Below are 19,136 nucleotides of genomic sequence, written 5' to 3'. Positions count from 1 at the left end.
TGTTGTTTGGTAAGGTCAGCTCTTTATGAGCCCTTACTTCCAGCGAAGCAGACGACCCCTCATGTTTTCTCTTACTATATTTTGCCTGTCTGACCGCAGAGTTAAACTCAGATTGTGAGTTTATTGTAAAGTTGTTGCACGCCGACAACAGCTCGAGGCAACACTAGGTTTGTAGGTTTTTGTCTTTGCGCTGTCTCTCCAATTTCATAATGTTTGCAGATCTGTGTCCTTTCCGAGGAAGATGTTGCCCACGTGTGCAGCTCCGTATTGACAACAGTGATCACCCTTTAGCATCAAACTTCCCTATCCTGTCATTTGATGTCTTATGCAGTTTCGCTGTGACTAAGTGATGAAGTCTTCCCTCATTATTAGTTAAAAAAAAAAGTTTTATCCTTACGCTTTGGGAAATACCCCCAGGCACCGCTCTGTGGAAGCATCCTTGATGATTTATGCAATGTAACTGTAACCAAGGCAGCATCCTTGATGATAAAGTTATAAAACTTTGTTGGAAGTGCCATACCACAGAAGGTATTTATCATCAGCTTTCATTTTTCATCTACAGCATTATGAAAAGTCATTGAATGAGAGATTGAAATGCTGTAAAAGTTAGTGATAGACACTTGTTGATAAAATAAGCTTTTTATGTTCGTTTGCCCATTCTTGATGGGTAAATTATGAATCAATCGATCATTTACTAGAATGATACAAGGTACAAGCTCCTTTAAACATCAGTATGGCTTTCTAATATATATATATATATATATATATATATATATATATATATATATATATATATATATATATATATATATTTTTTTTTTTTTTAACTTTAAATTACAACTACTTATTTGGTTACATTTGCTTTTTCGATTGTCTTCAAGTGTTTTCTTAATGTATTGTTTTCATGAATCTCTATGCCCCTCTAAAGCACTTTGAATCACCTTGTGTCAGAATGATGCTAATTTAATCCTTTTTTATATCTTCTTACATTGTTGGCTGCTGCTTTTTAATCGTCCATGTTTCCCCATGGTCCTAATAATCCATAGTCTGGTTGTGGAATGATTTAACTGTGCACATATCCTGACCTCATCAAGATGGTGATCAACAAGAACATGGTCGAATCTCCCAAACATAGGCAGCACCGCACTACAGCTGCAGGACCAGGACAGCACCTCACATTGCCACTGTCACACCAGTCCTTATTTACCGTAAAGCTAGCTAGAGGTCCCAAGGAGTGATTTGCAGCTACATGCCACTGCCGTCCAAAGCCAAAAACAAAACACACTACCAGCAGTTGCAAAATAGACATAAAAAAATTAGTGCAAACTTAGCACTACTTCAACACAAATGTAGCAGAGCTGACAAAGAGGGGAATGGAAACGTTCACGCCTGCATCATTAGAATGGACATAGTGCTCTCCCCATTTTCTATGTCTCTTCTCAATATTAAGATAGCATAGTACTCCAGCAGGAAAGACAAAGAGATGCCAGCTATGTGAAAAAGCTTAGCTGCTAAATAATTACTCGGCTCCTTGTTTTTCTGCTCACTAGCTCCTGATTAGATAAAGGAGATGCTTCAATTATTGTGTGTCAGTGATCTCTGACAACATTGTTTAGCTTCAAAACTGCTACTTGACATTCCATGTTGGATGGGATAAGGCATGTTCAGCTTCATGACTGGTTAAGTGGTGAGGTGTCAAACAGAGGCTGAATGAAACAATGACAGACAGATAATAAGACTTGCACAAGAGAAGTATTCTGAAGAAAAAGAGAAAAAAAAAGCATATATGAAAAAGCAGCACAGGGATCACACACTGGTCTTACAAAATCCTTGATAACAATGCTGATAAGTCATAAAAACCAGCTTGTTATTCACTGAGCTCCGTGCCAAACAAAATCCATTCTTTGTTGCATTTAATTTTGACTTTTACAATGAGTCATAAAAATCTCCAGTCAGAATCAGAGGTGTGCGGGCCAAATCTGACATCCACTGTCAATGAGTGGGGTGTTTGTCTAGAGCCTAGTGGGATGTCTAAATATGGTGCAGGTAATTGGTTGAGATTGAAAAATTAATGGGATTATAGTTTTATTTGACCACTATTTAGTTTGGGTTGTAGTCACATGGATAAAGAAAAACGTTCAGTACTTAAAGGCTTAAAAGCTTAAAGGAAAAATTCACCCCATAATCAAAAACATATCTTCTTCCTCTTACCTGTAGTGCTATTTATCAGTCTTGATTGTTTTGATGTGAGTTGCTGAGTGCTGGAAATATTGGCCGTGAAGATGCCTTCTCTTGAAAATAATGGAACTAGAAGGCACTTGGCTTGCGATGCCAAAAAAAAAATTTTTTTTTAAAAACTCAACAGCGATGTAATTTTCCAGAAATCATGAGCTGGTTGCTTAAGATCATCTGCAGATGTTGTGGTGAAAAGTTTCATGTAGGAACTATTTTCCTACTACCAAACTACACCCACCAACTGTATCTCTGTGCAGAAGGAAGCATGTGGCATCCTCTTCATGGAGCTGTAATGTTAGCTATCTCTGTAGTGCTAGGTGAGCTAGCATTGGATGCATGCTTCCCTATGCATGGTGATACAGTTGGTGGGTGTAGCTCAGTTCCTATATAAAACTGCTCACAACAACTGGGTCATTGTTTTTGCAGAGAAACTGCTGTTGTGACAAATGTAAACATTAATGTTGTCCTCCTCAATTAAGCTGTAATGTTCAGCTCATCTGAGCTAGCAGTATCGAACTAGTTAGAACATTAATGTTGCTATTGTAGGGTGTACTTTAGTTGAAACAAAATAGCTCCTATATAAAACTGCTTGAGTAACCAGGTCATGATTTCTGGAAAGAGACACTGCTGTTCAGTCATGTTTCTTCTTAATTCGAATTTTCACAATTTACTAACTGAAACTTTAATCGTGCATGATTTGTTGTGTGTGTACTAGTGTTGATACTACTTTATACTTGTATAAGACAAACAAGCTACTGCACTAGACTGCACAGCCAAACTCATTTGCAATAAAGGCACATTTCTAATATCAGAGAGCACGTTCTGAGCAAGTGACCAAGTTGAGGTGTGATCTGTTATTTAGACAGGTTGGATGCACTTCCTCACAGCCTGAAATTTCCCCCGGGGCTCTCTTCCATTTCTCACTGTCATGGATTTGAATCTTTTTACCACCCAACTCTTACAATTACTGAACATTCATCACCTGCCTACCTTCTTAGCTACCTAGATACTGTATGGACACCAGAGATATGAGACAGACCTGTGCAGCCAGGAATACCAAGTAACACTGCTGCTAACACAGTAATGAATTCTTATATCCTGGGATAGCAAGTTTTTTTCCTTGTTTTGGCATCAGTGTGTGTATGTTTTCCCAAGTGGCTCAAAATTTTGAGAGGTTTGATGTCCTATATTTATTAATATCTTCAATCATTTAATTTAATACACACACACACACACACAAAATCACTGGGTCAAATATTGACCTAGTTGGGGTCCCAGTTTGCACCAGCGCAATACTAGGTGAAATTTACCCAGTTTTTACCCACTGGTAGTGTTATTTCTTAGATTACTATTGGGTTATATGCCCTTATTTATACTGAACTATATAAAGTATGATTATTCTGAATCAGTGTTGGGCAGAACAAGCTCATGTTTAACCATTAATACTCATACAAAAAGCATCATAACAATACTGAGTTTGTTGTACCTTGTACCTAAGGCAATGGGTTGTTTTGATCCAGCTTTAAAGTAGTGTTTATTTGTTTATATTACTGTTAAGTTATTTACCCAAAATAAAATGTGTTATGATAGAAAACCATTATCATCCTCAATAGCTCTTTTTAATCTCACATGTCAATATTTCTTCCATATTGGGTCAGGGTGTTGGGGTTAGGTATCCTGTGCATGCACATCATGACACTTGTAACAAGTTTAACAGGTAAAAGCTGTTGTGTATAACACCGATCAAAATAGCCGTTATTTTAGTTTTACCAAATAACCCCAAAATAACACTAATGCAGGTTTAAACCAACCCATTTACACCTGGTAAAGTTAACCCAATATTGACCCAAACTGGGTCCATTCTGACCCATTGATTTTAAGTGTCCTTCATACAGTCAATATCAAATAGGACAGGGGGATAAAATGATAATGATATTTAGAGATATAAAACCACCAAAAAGACTGTAATGTTCCTTAAATGTCAGTTGCCATGCACCATTGACCAGACAAAGTAATAGTTGTAGCAAAAATCAACCTTTAAACTTAAGAATCAATAATGATTTGACTTTTTGAATGTGATAATTATAGATATCTGCTAATATGAACATTTTTATCGCGATAACATTTTTAGCCATATAGTGTATCAACAAGTACCAACAGTATCATATTGTTTTTATTCAGAATTCATAACATTTTTCAAAAAAAAAAATTATTAAACTGTAAATCCTCTAAATTAACTGGACATGATGTATAGTATCATGCATGCCCTCCTGTATATACAATGGCTTATAACCAAATGCCACTGTGTATCTCTGCAGCCTTCCCCTCATGAATAAAAGGCCTTCTCTGTGAGGTGAGAGGATTTGCCCCCTGTGGCACGCCCACTCGCGCCCTCCGGTCCCTTGTGTTACTCACACTCACTTGTAGAAGTCCCTTAACGCTGACCCAGAAAGCATAAATATATTATAATCTCATCACCTGTCCATTTATACAGGTGTCACCCTGCCTCGCAACTTGATTTCCAGGAGGGCAGCAGTTTTTCCTGTGGCAGCGATTGAAGTCGCAGCATTATTATCAGGCAAAATGTATTCATGATAGCAGCGGTCCGAGTGCCCTGTGGGCTTTGTAATATAATACCAGACCTCTTTATCAAATTTAACAGTTTATTGGAAACAGCTTGTACACATGATTTAGGCACGGGACGGTACGGCAAGGCTCCGGGTATCCTCCTAACACACCTCCCATACACACCTCCATACACACAAACACATGCCATACACACAGTGACACTCAAACACGCACGCATTTAATCACACATCTCCCTCCTCCTTCCTCTCCTCTGCAAAGCCTCAGCTCTCCTCTTCTCCCCATCATATCTAATGCAAACCTCTCATTGGATGAGGCAGCGGTTTTTCTTTGGAGGTCTTTTGTGCGCTTTGTTGTTTGTTTTCTCTGAAGAGTAGCGCGATAACGAAAGCGTGACGTGACAAATGGACTTTGTGCCCCACGGCCAGATTTAAGTGATAGGTTACTGAATGGGAGCTACCCTCCTCATATCTCATTTATATATACATATAAACACATACACACAAATGGGTACACGTGTGGATGAGCACACTGACACTTGTGTGTAAGCAGGCCTGTGTGCTGACTAAAAATGCAATTTTTATTTATTATTTTACTTTTTGACTTTCTTTCAAATATTCCTCAATATGCATTTTAAAAAGTGTTAAATATATGTGTGTGTGTGTGTGTAATTTATCGTTATCTATTTTACTATAAAAACATTAAGTTTTGTCTTATAAATACTAACAGAAGTGAAGCGCCACAGTTTAAACGTCATTATTTTATCAAAGTTGATCATTTATACTCTGTTTAACTTGAAAGGGTCCAGGAACTAACTAAATACGACAGATCAACTCCTGTGTCACAACATCCTCATAATAACAAGTCTTCCTCTCCTCTTTGAGATCTCCTATGGGGACGGTAAATAGAAACCATCAGTCGGCCAGCTAATGATTTAAAGGGATGGTCAGAGGTCGTACGCGGGCTATTAATGATCCCTTTTTAACGAAAAGCATGCGCACGATCTGGCCAATCAGAGGGAGTCGAGGAGTCACCCGGGGCCTCCAGAAGTCAATCTGTCTGGTTAAGGTTAGACTGAGGAAGAGCAGAGGATGAGCAATATGCTCTGATGTCTGTTTATGCATATGTGTGTGTATGAGTGTGTGCGCAAACAAGGAACAGGTCAGCCAACTGCCTATCAATGCGTGTGAATGCATGCAGGAGCATATATAAAAACTGTGTGACTTTATTTTCACTTGTTGGTTCTATTAATACCTGTATTACATCTGCATTTTTCTTCTTTTTTATTCTACCTTTTTCACATTGTGTTTATGTCAGTGAAAAAGTTGTAGCTATTTAAATGACTTGTATTGAGTTGCATTGTTTTCTGAGTAAAAGAAAACATGTTTTAAAGCTCCTAAAGAAACCTTCAATAAGATGGGTAAAACATTTTTTAAAATTCCACATAAAAAATAGGTATTTAGGGCTGTGACACAAACATTTGTTTACTTCATCTGACACTTTTGGATGCACTCCTCTTAAAAAAAAAAAAGGCAGTTATTATTAAGTGAAAATAGAGCTCCAGATTTACACACTATTGCCTCTGGATAAAACAGTTAACATTCTACCCCGCTCAGATTTCTTGGCAAAAATTGCCATATTCAGAACACTGGCTTAAAATGTTGCCGGCGTGCCACGGCTTAAAGGTTTTCGGCGTGTTCAGCGACTGCACAGCGTTAAGTATAAACATTCATTAATCCTTTCAGCCATTTCTGCCCTCAACAGGAGCTCGCCGTATGACGGAGGTTATCTGCGCAACAATGAATAAGTTTCAAGCATGACTGACCCAAAACCTCTCGCTGTCAAACATAATCTTTGTATGTTAGTGTGTGTTATGGCTCTGAACATGTCTTCTTCAACCATTTTTATACTTTTATTCTATTCCTGTAGCCTCTGACTGAGGCCCCCATCAGTCCTGTGGAAGTTAATTATGGGAGCCAAGCTGTTGAGGGGTTGAGGAAAAGCTTTTTTGCCTGAATACTGGATATACACCAAGTCTGGCAACGCCACCGAGCATTGTCTGCCGTGATAAAATATGGACGGAAGTGCTGCTAGGCAAATCGTTTATCAGCCAGGTTTAGCATGCACATGTGAAAATGAAAGACTGTGCAATCTGCATAGGTTGTGTGAGCTTAGTTTAGTGTAGCCAACACCGTTTGTTGTGTATAAATGGCATGCTGGCTGTCGCCCCTGTGGGACGTGATCAATCACACATTGCCTGCTTTGCTCTCTAACAGCTATGGGCAAATCTATTCAAAATATTCAAACTAACATTTCAGTCCCACCTTAACTGCCGATGCTTTGTACTTTCTGCGCCTTTGTTTGGCGCCTGTGTAAGAACCTGATTTTCCTCTTATTATTCTAAATTATAAAAACCATAAACTTATCTCCAAAGTCTTGTGGTAGACTCTGCAAAACCTCACCCATTCAAGCACTAATGGTCTATTATGATAATTAAATCTAACATATTTCTTCAACCCCCGGACAAGCCATTATATGGAGCATGAGCTGACATGTTTGCTCTGTCACAAAGCGGCGTCTGAAATAACTCTGCATGCTCAGTTTAGTCTCCCATTCCCAATTTGCCTTAATGAGCCGGTTCAAGCTGTCAGCCACTGAGAGAAAGGAGCTCTGATGACTGTCAATCTGCACTGAGTCGAGGGGAAGACGGGGATGAATGGGTAGATGGAAGGGAGGAGGAACAGAGAGAGGTTTAAGGAGGTGGAGAAAGGTCAGACACAGATTACACTGGCAGTCATAAGAGCTTCAGGCAGAAGAAAGGAGGAGAAATCCGATTGTTGACGCCTGGCGCTCACAAGAAAATCCTACAAATTTTGTCATTTAAATAACATGAAAAAATATAAGTTTTCACAGAGCTAAATACCACAGAACAACAAAGCCAGCAGGGTGCAATAAATCTACATATCACTTTAAATTCACCTTAACATATCTTAATGACTTAATCATTGACCGAAACAATGTCATTCTCATAAAAAGTCGAATTCCCAATGTTTTTGTCAATTTAGAAGGGGGGACCTTTAGTACATGGCTATTAACAAGTAATCACAAGAGGTGTAATAATGAAGAATGCCCTTCATTTTTGCAGAGGGCAAGGTAGACACCGGTGTCCAGCCCTCGTCTTCAGAGGAAAATATGGAGGGAACTTAGGTGTTTGATGATGCGTTTAATTCACACAGGAATACATTAATATGATAGTCAGTGGAGCGGCAAAGCCCTCAAGTAAGGTTCTCTCATTAGTATGTTTCTCTATTTCTTTTTTTAATTATTCAACAAAAAAACGAGGAGCCGCATGACAGATGTATTGGCTGTGTCAAGAAGGAATGATTTGAATTTGAATTGTGCATAAAGTCGTGCAATTATAAGGGCTCATTTGTGTATGTGAACAAAATATTTGCCTCTAATGAGTATTGGCTCTGAAGCACAAGTCAAATGACGGGGGTATGTTTTAATATTTATTCTCTCTTTTCAAGGATCCGGACACATTTTTTGTGTGTTTGAATGTCATGAATATAAAATAAACACACAATATAAGATTATTCGTAAACGGCAGCACAATAATGCAACACAGTGAGGTGGACCAGACAAAGTCTGCCACGCCCCTCTGTTTCTCCGACTTCAAAAGCATACCATTTAGAGTGTGCAATGCCCCGTGCAAGTTTGATGCTTGTACAAGTCATTCTCAAATCATCTCGGTGGGCTATTATCTCACTTTGCCATTGTCACAACTAGTTGGCGAGACTTTCATCCCACTTATAAGGTAAACATCTGATCTGCACACACTGGGGTATTGTCTTCTGGGCTCTGCTTAGACACAGCACAGCAGCCAAGTGTGTGAAAGTGGAGAATTCTTAATTACAATGCTGTACTCAATCATTTCAAAGAATGAGTTAAAACAAACAACACTGCAGCAAAAAAAAAACTATTTTCTCAACTTATGTGCCGTGCTTTGCAGCTGGTTTAAAGATTTCATAAATCAAGGAACTTTCTCAACACAGAGAGGTTAGGAAAGCAGCATGTGCACTCAAGAAACAAAGCCTGGATTGTGTTTAATATATTCAAAACATGTTGTATCTTCAAGCACTGACAAATACTAACGCTTGATGCAAGCAGTGAGCGCATGTTATGTGTTCTCTGCTTCATGTATTGAGAGCAGTGGTGAAGGAAGATCTACAAAAGTAAAAGTACTAACACCACAATGCATAATTACTCTATTACAAGTCTGACTGCTGCATTAAAATATTTACTTAAGTAAAAGTACAAAAGTGTTAGCATTAAAATATACTTAAAGTTTTGCAAGGAAATGTACTCCTTATGCAGAATTTGGTCCTTTTCAGAAAAATATGAATGTATATAATACATCCAGTCATGAAATGTAATGAAGTATATTCACTCTACTGTTCTTAAGTAAAAATTTGAGGTACTTGTATTTTACATAAGTATTTTCATTTCATGTCACTATAGATTTTTGCTACTTTTCAGAGGGAAATATTGTACTTTTTAATTTAATATATTTATCTTAAAACTTTTGTCACCTTTGCAAGATTTTTGCATAAAAACATGAGAGAGTTTATGGAATGTGATGTTGTTTTATATTTACCAGTTTAAACAAGCACAGCTGAAGTGATTAGCTGATTAATCAATTAACCACCCAACAGGCAATTACTTGCAAATTATTTTGATGAACATTTTTTAATTGAATCTTGGAAACATGGTCTGAGGTTTTGAGGTCTTTTTGTTTTGTTGATTTGTTTTGTTTTGTTTTCACTTGTTGTGATTTTTCTGCATTACTTTTCACACTTTAAGTACAATTCCCTGCTTATACTGACATACTTTTTTTTTTTACTAATGTTACATGCATTTACTTTGGACAGAGTATTTTCATACTGTGGTATTAGTTCTTTTGTTTATGTAAAGGAACTGCATACTTCATCCACCACTTTAATGTTGAAGCTTGTGGAGGTGCAGCTAATTTTAATTATTATTATTATTAATTTATTGGTTGAATACATTTAGTATCAATAATCAGAATATGTAAAGTAACTTAAATACATGTTGTGGAGTAAAAGTAGAATATTTGCCTCCAAGATGAAAGTAAAATGAAATACTCATAAAAAAGTTTCTTTGAGTTCCTCAAAATTGTACGCTAGAGCGGCACTTAAGTAAATGTCCTCAGCTACATTTAACCACTGACTGGGGTAAAATTTCTTTCAGGTGGTTTTTACTTGTTTAAAGTCTTAGATCACTAAAATGGGTGTTCTTTTTTTAAGTGTGGGCTCTTAACTGATTCTCATTATTGTCTCTTGTTAATGTTCCCTGACACAGTTAACCACACTGGGTTTCACTGCTTTGACTTGAGGTTAACACCAACCTCCTGCAAAAGGTTAGGCAGGTAATTCATTGCTTGATTAGGCTCACTCTGCAATTAATCACGCTTAAAGCATACCCTCACAGAGTGATCATTTAGGAATGATGATTAATGAAAGCGTCAGATATTCCTCACATTCCGCTTGTTATTGGGCGGCTGTGGTAATGTAGGTCACAGCTAACAAAAAAGTGCACTGCAGTAACCACTCGGCCGCTACTGTGATCACGCTTACACGCCCTAAAACAGAGGTGAAGGTCTTGTGAGTTAATTCTGTCTCGTATTATTAGTATTTTTTCTGCTCTTGTGTCTTCGGCCCTCTTTGAAAAGCCAGCTGCGGTGCAGCGGAAGCCGTTTCTGGGAACCTGCAAACATCAAAATACAGGTGCAAGGTCGAGAGGACGAGCGGCGCACCTTGTGGGCATGTGAGACAACGTGTGAGATAGTTGTGTGTCAGTGATTGTTGAGTCAATTAATTATTGAACTTGGCAAGAGATCAATCGTTCCAGTAAGGTGATCCCATTTCCAACTGGCAGCATATTGAGATAGTAACCTATGACAATATTAATCACTAGCACAACAGCAGGCTAATTCCCACATGTAATTAGTCTACATTTTAATTCATGGAAAACTAGCACTTTTCTAAACTCGCTTAATTATGTACTTACACTTAATTATAGTCCCCCCCTCAGTTTGTTTTCAGTGCCACAGATGGAAAAACATATTTATTTTGGGGTGGAAGAGATAAAATAAAAACTCCACCTGGGAAAGGAACGGCAGGTCTCTGCTGAGTTGTGCTGCGTCTGGTAGGAATTTACTGGATTAGCTCAGTCACAAAATGTGAGATGAACCACATTGTCAATCACCCTCAGGGCAGAGCAAGAGAGGAAGAGCTGTCAATCAAAGCGGGTCTTCAATCGTCCCATTCACATCGCCTCCTGGAATCAGTCTCTCCCGCTGACTGCTCTTTGACATTTAACGCACTGGGGCCACGAGGATGGAGAGGAAAAAACATCCTCAGATCCTCCCTTTCTTTCTCTCTGTCTGTCTGTCCTCAATCTTTGTGCTTTAGCGGAGGCAGATATGTGTGTTTAAAGTAATGACGCTGTTCATTTAGTGCGAGACAGCGCAGTAGCTGTGAGAAATAACTGTAAAGCAGACGAAAAGTTGCCGTGACTCTTAAAGTGCAGTACTGTGAAGAGTGCAATAAAAACAAAACAGATTGGACTCTGCAGAGTTATGTATTGTTTTCATTCTGATAAATCGCTTATAATGTTCTGTTGCAAGGTTGAAAACATATCACTTCCTTGAACAGTATCTCTTTTGGGCTTCTACTTTTCTTGAGATGCATTATGAAATTCACACCAAGCTCATCAATAACACACAATGCATTTGCTAAAGCTCAATAAATGCACCCAATTTACCAATGGAGTCGGACAAGAAAAAAAAATCTGAGAAACGGCTAATCTGCTGAACAGATAATACCTTCCTCTGAAAGACGCTGGGGGATGAAAAATCCGAGTGCAGTTTGTTGTCGTTTTTATGTGTTTTCTCCCCTCTTGTTTGTATTCCGGGGCAGCCGCCTGGCTCCGAGTGAGGTATACAGAGTCATTGCTCTTTTGGCTCCAGCCCTGACACCTTGTGCCCTCAAGTGTGGACTCCTTAGCCGCGATCTGATCAGCATCTTTATAGTTTATCAGCCTTGGGGTTCAATTTTGGCTTGGATGCTTTTACAAATGAACGCAATCACTGGTGAGCCTTCGCATCCTGATTGCATTGAGAGAAGCGGGTGGAGGAAAGTTTAGTGGATTACTGTGCCACTTGAGGATGGAGCACAAACACACCGCGGCAGCCACAGCACAGAGGGGGCCGCCTGTGCCTCCCCCCTCCCCATCCTGCCTGGGCTATTGGCACTCGCTGCTTGTACTCTGTCTTATTTCACTAAAATAATATAATTGTCTCCCGTCTTATTGCTTGTAAAGCCATCTTCTGTCTGCAGGCGATGTGTGTGATCAATGCACTATCTAACAGAATCAATTCTTCCAGGAATACCTTGTGTTTGTGAAATGATTCCAGGCAGCTGCAGCAAAAGACGGGCTGGGAGTGGGGATCGTGTGGTACTAGGATTAGTTTAGCGACTTGGACCCTCCAGTTCACACTGAATAGTGTGGCTCGTCGCCCATTTCTCATGTTGTTCACTGTGTGTGTGTGTGCAAAATAGGCTTCCCGGGGAATTCACATTCATATTGCCAGTTATGTGCATCATCCCTCGAACATCTTCTAAGCAGTTTATGCCACTTGTAACTGCTACAGTATTTGGTCCCCTTGAGATGTTTTCAACTGTGCTGGAAAATGGTAATAAATGTCATGTCATGTGTTTGGTAATAAAAAACAGATTTCCCGAATTTTAACAGAGAAAAGGAATTTGTGGCTTCCAGTATTCATATATTTTTATCACTCAAAGTATTTATTTCATCTATCAACAGTGTCATCGCTGTAACTACTGAACACTATAGCAATGTATTCTGTAACTATATCAGTGTGTTCTGTATAAAAGAACACTTATTTAGCTAAAAAAAAATTACAGAAATGTTTACACAAATGCATACAAATCTCCTCCAACTTTTAAGCTCTTCTTGGACCAAATATCACATTTTTTTAGGGATGCACTGATTTTGAAATTCTAAGCTTATATCAATACCACAGTTTAAAATAACATTTTGGCCCATAGCCAATACCAACCTTTTTTTTCCCTTTTGTGGGAGGGAAACAAAGCAATGCTCATTTAAAAAAATAACTGAACTGAGTCACACCTTTAAATTAGCAAAAATTCAAATTACCTTTAGAATAACATTCTTCTACATGAAAAACATTTTTTTAAATAACTGCAAAAGCCTACTTTACTATAAATTATATATGACATTTTTTCTCTTGAGAATCTGTTTTATATTGCTGTGAAAACAACAAATGTCTCCTTCAGCAGCTGTATTTATGTAGTTTCTCAACAAAAATTACATTTTCCAAGATTACATTGAACACGTCCAAAGATCATTATATTCTTTTCCCAATAATCATTTTTACTGAATAGAGCTTGAACGCATCATAATGCAATTGACATTAACTATTTCCTTACACTGATTTGTTGCTGACCATGTAGCATTATCAGTGGAAACAGTCATCTTATTTGCTGATAGGTCAACGGCAGTCAAGAAGGCGAATATCAGCCAATACCATTATGCATCAGATTAATCTGTGCATCTCTACAATTTTTACCTTTAGAGAGATTAACTCTAAAAAAAAAAATGACTGGTGATTTTTTCGAGACCTTTGATTTCTATTATTGTCTTGTTTGGAAAACTTGAGAAGGTGTTCAATATTGGACAAGTTCTGGCCTTGAGCCATTATGGATGCAGGTACATCATGAATTAAGGGCATGTTACTTACAACTTTATCGCTGATTTTGGGTATTTTCTGTTGTTTGCTGTTGTTTTTGATTTTTTTTAAATTGGGGGTGGAGGGAAAGGGTGAGGGGCATATGATGATACTTGGTGTACTGTTGCGCTTGTATGTTCACCCATTACTGATTGATGATTATTTTACATTTCTCTCATATAAAAAGATGAGGACAAAATAACAAACAATATACAAACAACCAGGGAAAAAAAAGTAAATATTTCTTTCTTTATGTACTGTAGCTAAACTATCCCATGTCATCACTAAAGTTTCAGTAAATAAAATCATGTCTCACTACTGCTCCTGCAACTTCCCTTGATCCAAAACACCACGATTCACAGCTGCAATAATGGCGCCTATCACACCAAAATGAATGAATTCATGTCACACTGCCAATTCTGACTGCCTGTTCCCAGTGTGCACCCCTCCTCTAATTCTACAAACTAAACAATGATATCAAAAGTGAATTATGGGAGACCTCTGGGGTGGAGAGTAATACGCCAAAAAACTATTACAAGGGGGAAACTGTGGGAATAGACCCCTCTGGAGGAGCAAAAAAAGAGTGAAAGAAGAGAGAATTGAGGAGCCAAAGGGAACCATTTTGGCAGGTCAGGTTGTAATTGATTGTCAATGGAAATCATTGTGGTGGTGGCAACTTTGTCTCATCATATCTCCTTTTTTTGCAGATTTCTTTTTTGACGTAGAAATAAGAAAACATCAGAAGAAAATAGCATGATTGGCGTTTCGAGCATGTTGTTGTAATATGGTGTAAACTACTGGCTTGGAGAGCCTTTAGCAAAAAGCAGTATCTGGCTTAATAAGCATGGAGAATTTCCCAGGAAGTACCATGGCATATTGAGTTACGTCTACATGCTGAAAGAAAAAGGAGACTTTATGCAAATTCAGGTACCCTGTTGAAATTGTCATTCAGTTGTTTAGTCCAGTGGTTTAATTCGATTTAGGGGAAAACAGCGATGCCAAATTGTGTCTTTCGATAACATCGCAGCAATGATTGAGTTATGTGTTATTGCATTTGTGACTTGAGTTTGGTCGGTTGCTCTGCAGTTTCAGGCTTTACCTGAGAGAAGCGAGAGAAGTCAGCTCCAAAATCCTTTTCATTTCCTTTGTAAACCACATGTCATGTTCTATATTAGGTGGATAAAGGACGTATGTGCCTTCATGTCTGTGCACCTCAGATCTGGCTAGAGATTTCCCCCCTTCCCCTTTATCTGCTTTTTTTTCTCTTCCCCTTCCTCCGCTCTGTTTACTTTCCTACAGTCTCATCTTCATGTGTCTTGTTTTGTCTTTCTCACTCTATCGCTTCTCTCTCTCCTATTCTTCCTCCGTCCTGCCAGGCTCTGTTTGCAGCGCCGGCCTCGGTCCATTCTTTGGGTAGCACAGGAAGTGAAACTGTAACACAGAGTTCACTGGTAATTGGCCACGGTCACGCTAACCAAACAGGAAGGAATCTGCAACTGATTAGAATTCTTCCTCCTGCAATAATAGTCCCCCCCCCCTCCACCACCACAACCACCACCAACCCCCCCTTTACCCCCCGCCCCCACGAAATTAATTACATTCGGGGGTCTATTCCCACTATTGGTTTTCCTGTTTTGAAGCTGCATTATAAAGGGACAAATCCCAAGACAAAACAGCCGAGCTAGTTTTTCAATTACAGACAGACGGGCTAAGTCATAAAGGGCTGAGGAAGCACAGGCAGGCATCGGTCTATCCATCTCTTCATCCGGACGGGGAGCTACTGGCCAGTCGGATCAGTCAGCAAGTCACAGACTGCTGAATAATCTCTTTGTGACTCACACATGCACGCGCACACACACACACACACACACACACACACACACACACACACACACACACACACACACACACACACACGTAAATACATGGAGACATACACGGATCTCACTGTCTCTGTAAAATGCTTAAATTCTCTAAACAAATGTTCCCTGATTCTTAAAATCATAATATTTTATTGTGGTGAACAGGTAATTTGACAATTTGTTAGTCTAAATTGTTCCTCCTTATTTTGCCATATTTTTTCAAATATAAGATACACAATATTTGATATAATAAAATATCTCCAACACTTAGTCCTATTACTTTGTAGATTTGCAGAATTTATTTCAACAAATTCTCACAGGTCATGAAGATTTGAAATTATGGAAGACAATTTTAAACATCACAATTTACTCCAAAAGGTAAGTTTTTGATCAAGCACCCCCTTTTGAGACAATCCCATTGTATGTGAAGTAATTTTTTGGCTTGAAAATAATTATTTACGGCAGTGACCAATGAAAAACAAAGAGACCTTTAATTTAAAGGGAAAAGTTTTGCACATTTCATTTTTTCCTCTTTACACCAAAGTCAAAAACCATGTAAATGTGAAAATATATATGTACCAATGCATTCTGAATTGTATGTTAAACCATGACTGTGCGCTGCCAGCTGGCATCAATGCCACAGGAAACCAGGAGTCCACCATTTTACGCTCCGCTTCTGCAGAAACGTTCAAAAACAATCAGCCTGTGTGAACGCTGCCCACCTTATGTTGCTGTTGTTCTGATGTTGCATTTTGAACAAGTGTATTGCTTGATGTGACACATTCATTTAAAAAACGGGGTTAAGCACACAAGAACAGCGGGACGCTGCGGCGCACATGCAATGTTTAAATACTGCCGTGTTCAGCACCTTTTCAAAATAAAATGAAAATAAAAATCACAGGAATGCATTTTCATCTCATCTTCACAGAGAGACACGAAGAGCCGGGGCTGCTTCAAAAATAAATGAATGCCTAACAATGTTTTTGATGTCCTATATTTAAATTTGTACGGTTACTTACATTACTCCTACTTCCCTGGTCTTGGAACTAATCCGATTGATATGGAAATGGGGAGCTCTGTTTCATGACAGAGTTGGGGAGAGCAAGAGAGAGAGAGAGAGGGAGAGAATTCCCAGGTTCGCTCCTACTCAAAATGTGCTGAAAACAGATTTTCAGAATCCTTTGGCTTCATGGTATTGGTTATAGGGGATTACACAAACCACTTAAAGCTCGACAATGAGCGGCTCTTTTCAACCAAACAAAAAAGTCCTTCATGCTGGACACATTCTCCACACTCGAGGGGTTAATCAGGAACAAATTAAGTAAATATTGTGATTGTGTCGGGCGCCATCAACACACATAGGATTATATATAATGACACTAAAAAAATTGTGTTTGTAATTTTCTACATTTAAGGCAGAGGTGAGTTGTTTTATTTTTGAAAGAAAATTAGATATTTTTATTTTAATATTGTTAAAAGTAAAAGGGAAATAGCTACAAATGTTATTTAGAAACAGCACTGTTCCTTTGATGAAAAAAAGAGAAAAAAACAAAACTGGGGTAATGTGTTGCGATCAAAATTATTCTTGCAAAACCGTAATTTGTTAAAGTAAATATTACAACATGACTTGAAAATTTATTTACAGCCCTGTCAAACTATTATGTTGTCACAGTTTGAATCAGTCAACATGATTCAGAAACAACTGTTTTCCTGAACACTTGTTTTTCTGACTTTTTACACATTTCATAAAAAAAATGATAATTTACAGACTTCACAAACCATCTGATCATATAATAGTAATTATTTTAGGAAACAAATAATGCCAAAAAGCTTTTTTTCAATTTTAAAGTGTTGTACATATGTATAAAATTAAAATAATGATTTTTTAAAAATAAAAAATGTATTACTTTTCCATTGGTAAAAAAAAATATGTATGTGATTTTTTTATTTGTTTTTAGTGTGAAATATCAACATAAACTGTTTGTAAAACACATACAGACTGACCAACTGTCTTCAACTAAACTTCCACTGAAGTAAAAACAGTTTGTCATTTCTGTCTAACTAACAGTAGTCTACAGCAGTGTTTCCTAAAGCTCAATAACATAAATCACACACGTGGTATGCAGCTACTGCGACGGCACATCGAAACCAGCATCTGTGAGCTTCCTGCTCGCTACCCGGGAAAATCCTTATCTGCTGCAAACTCTTCTTTTTTTTCTTTATCTTAAACAGCATTCAAAATCATCACTTACCAATTCCCTTCTTTAGCTGAACAGCCATTCAAGCGTGTGTTGTCTGTCATTGGGGTTGAAAATTGGGGAATGGGCTGGAAATTGGAACCACCGAGGATGCCGTCCTGGAAAAAGAGGAAATCAAAGTTAAATGAGATCATGCATGCCAAGAGAATGTTTAACCAAAGGGCAAAAAGGAAGCTGGAGATAACAGAGAAGAGAAAACCGCTTAATGTTGTGTTACTGCAGTCTGTTTGGAGTCCTGCATGCTTGTGTGGATGTGTATTTGAAAGGGGAGTGGGGGTGTTACTTGTCAATACACATTTAAACTGTCATTTTATACATCTGTGTGCAACTAAATATATATTTTTTTAATGTAAACACACAATTATGTTTATGTATTCGATGATTTATGAGATCAAGAATGGGTGTGTGTAAGCATCCGAGCATGTTTTTATAGCCACGCAGGAATGTGAACATATAGTGCAAGGTGCGTGCATGTGCAGGTGTGTGTATAGGTGAGGACAGGCCTTGCAAAAGTTCATCCTGTAATGCGCCGTCTTAAAAATCTTTGAAGTGGTGCACCACAAACAATTAATCTTGAGCCTGTGATTGTACAGAGCCCCGCTGATGAAGATTTCCTATGACAAGTTCACTTCAAAAGACTGAAATCCTGCCCCACCCAGAGCCTATGGTTAGATGATAGACAGGCAGACGCTTTGTTTTAACATGAGAGGACATTGGGGCGCGGGGGGGAATAGAGGTGGGAAAAAAAGGGGCAGAATTTCAATATTCCCCTTCCCAAAACACACTCAGGAGTAAACAGAACTGTATAAAGAGGAAACACTTGTGTGAATGTACATCAAACGATAACAAAGGAAGCAATGAAAGCGGTTCAGTAAAATTACTGATTATCAGATGCTTGATTAAAATCATGTTAATCACAAGAGCTGTGCATAATCCTTTATCTAACACTGGCCTCTCAGCTGACATCTAATCTTTGCATTTGTTTGTGCTGCGTCTTCACCGATGGAATCAGGGATCACCGCACGACTTGTCCATGACAGACAGACTGGAATGGAGCATGTCTGGATTATGTTTATTCAATTTAACTGAGCATTTATCCTCCCAGGTATTGTAGTTCATGTGTGCTTTGTGTGTAAGCTAAGGGAGCGGAGTGATCCTGAAGGAGGGAGAGGGAGAGGGAGGGATGACAGGAGCAAAGTTTCCAGTTCAAGAGTTGAGATGAGAGTGCACTGGGAGGGAAACATGCAGCCAGCCTGCACATGTCAAGGTCAGAAGACATGTTCTTCTAAAGAATGAAGGGAGAGGTAGAGACAGATAGAGCAATGGTTCTCATGTGCGTCA

At 38.5% G+C, this 19,136-nt stretch overlaps 1 long non-coding RNA gene across 2 annotated transcripts in view; it reads right to left on the bottom strand.

Annotated features, from left to right (window-relative positions):
* LOC121960446 (uncharacterized) overlaps positions 1 to 19,136 on the bottom strand; it is a 112,518-nt gene that overhangs the window by 82,215 nt on the left and 11,167 nt on the right. For both annotated transcript variants that reach the window (XR_006106983.2, XR_015775380.1), the window contains exon 2: positions 17,790 to 17,893. This is a non-coding gene — a long non-coding RNA (uncharacterized LOC121960446). The remainder of the gene's footprint in view (positions 1 to 17,789; positions 17,894 to 19,136) is intronic.

This window comes from Plectropomus leopardus, chromosome 21 (genome assembly GCF_026936395.1).
Source record: "Plectropomus leopardus strain MGB_pleo_1.0 chromosome 21, ASM2693639v1, whole genome shotgun sequence".
In the NCBI taxonomy this organism is placed as follows: domain Eukaryota; kingdom Metazoa; phylum Chordata; class Actinopteri; order Perciformes; family Serranidae; genus Plectropomus; species Plectropomus leopardus.
This window is presented reverse-complemented; position numbering and strand designations above follow the sequence as displayed.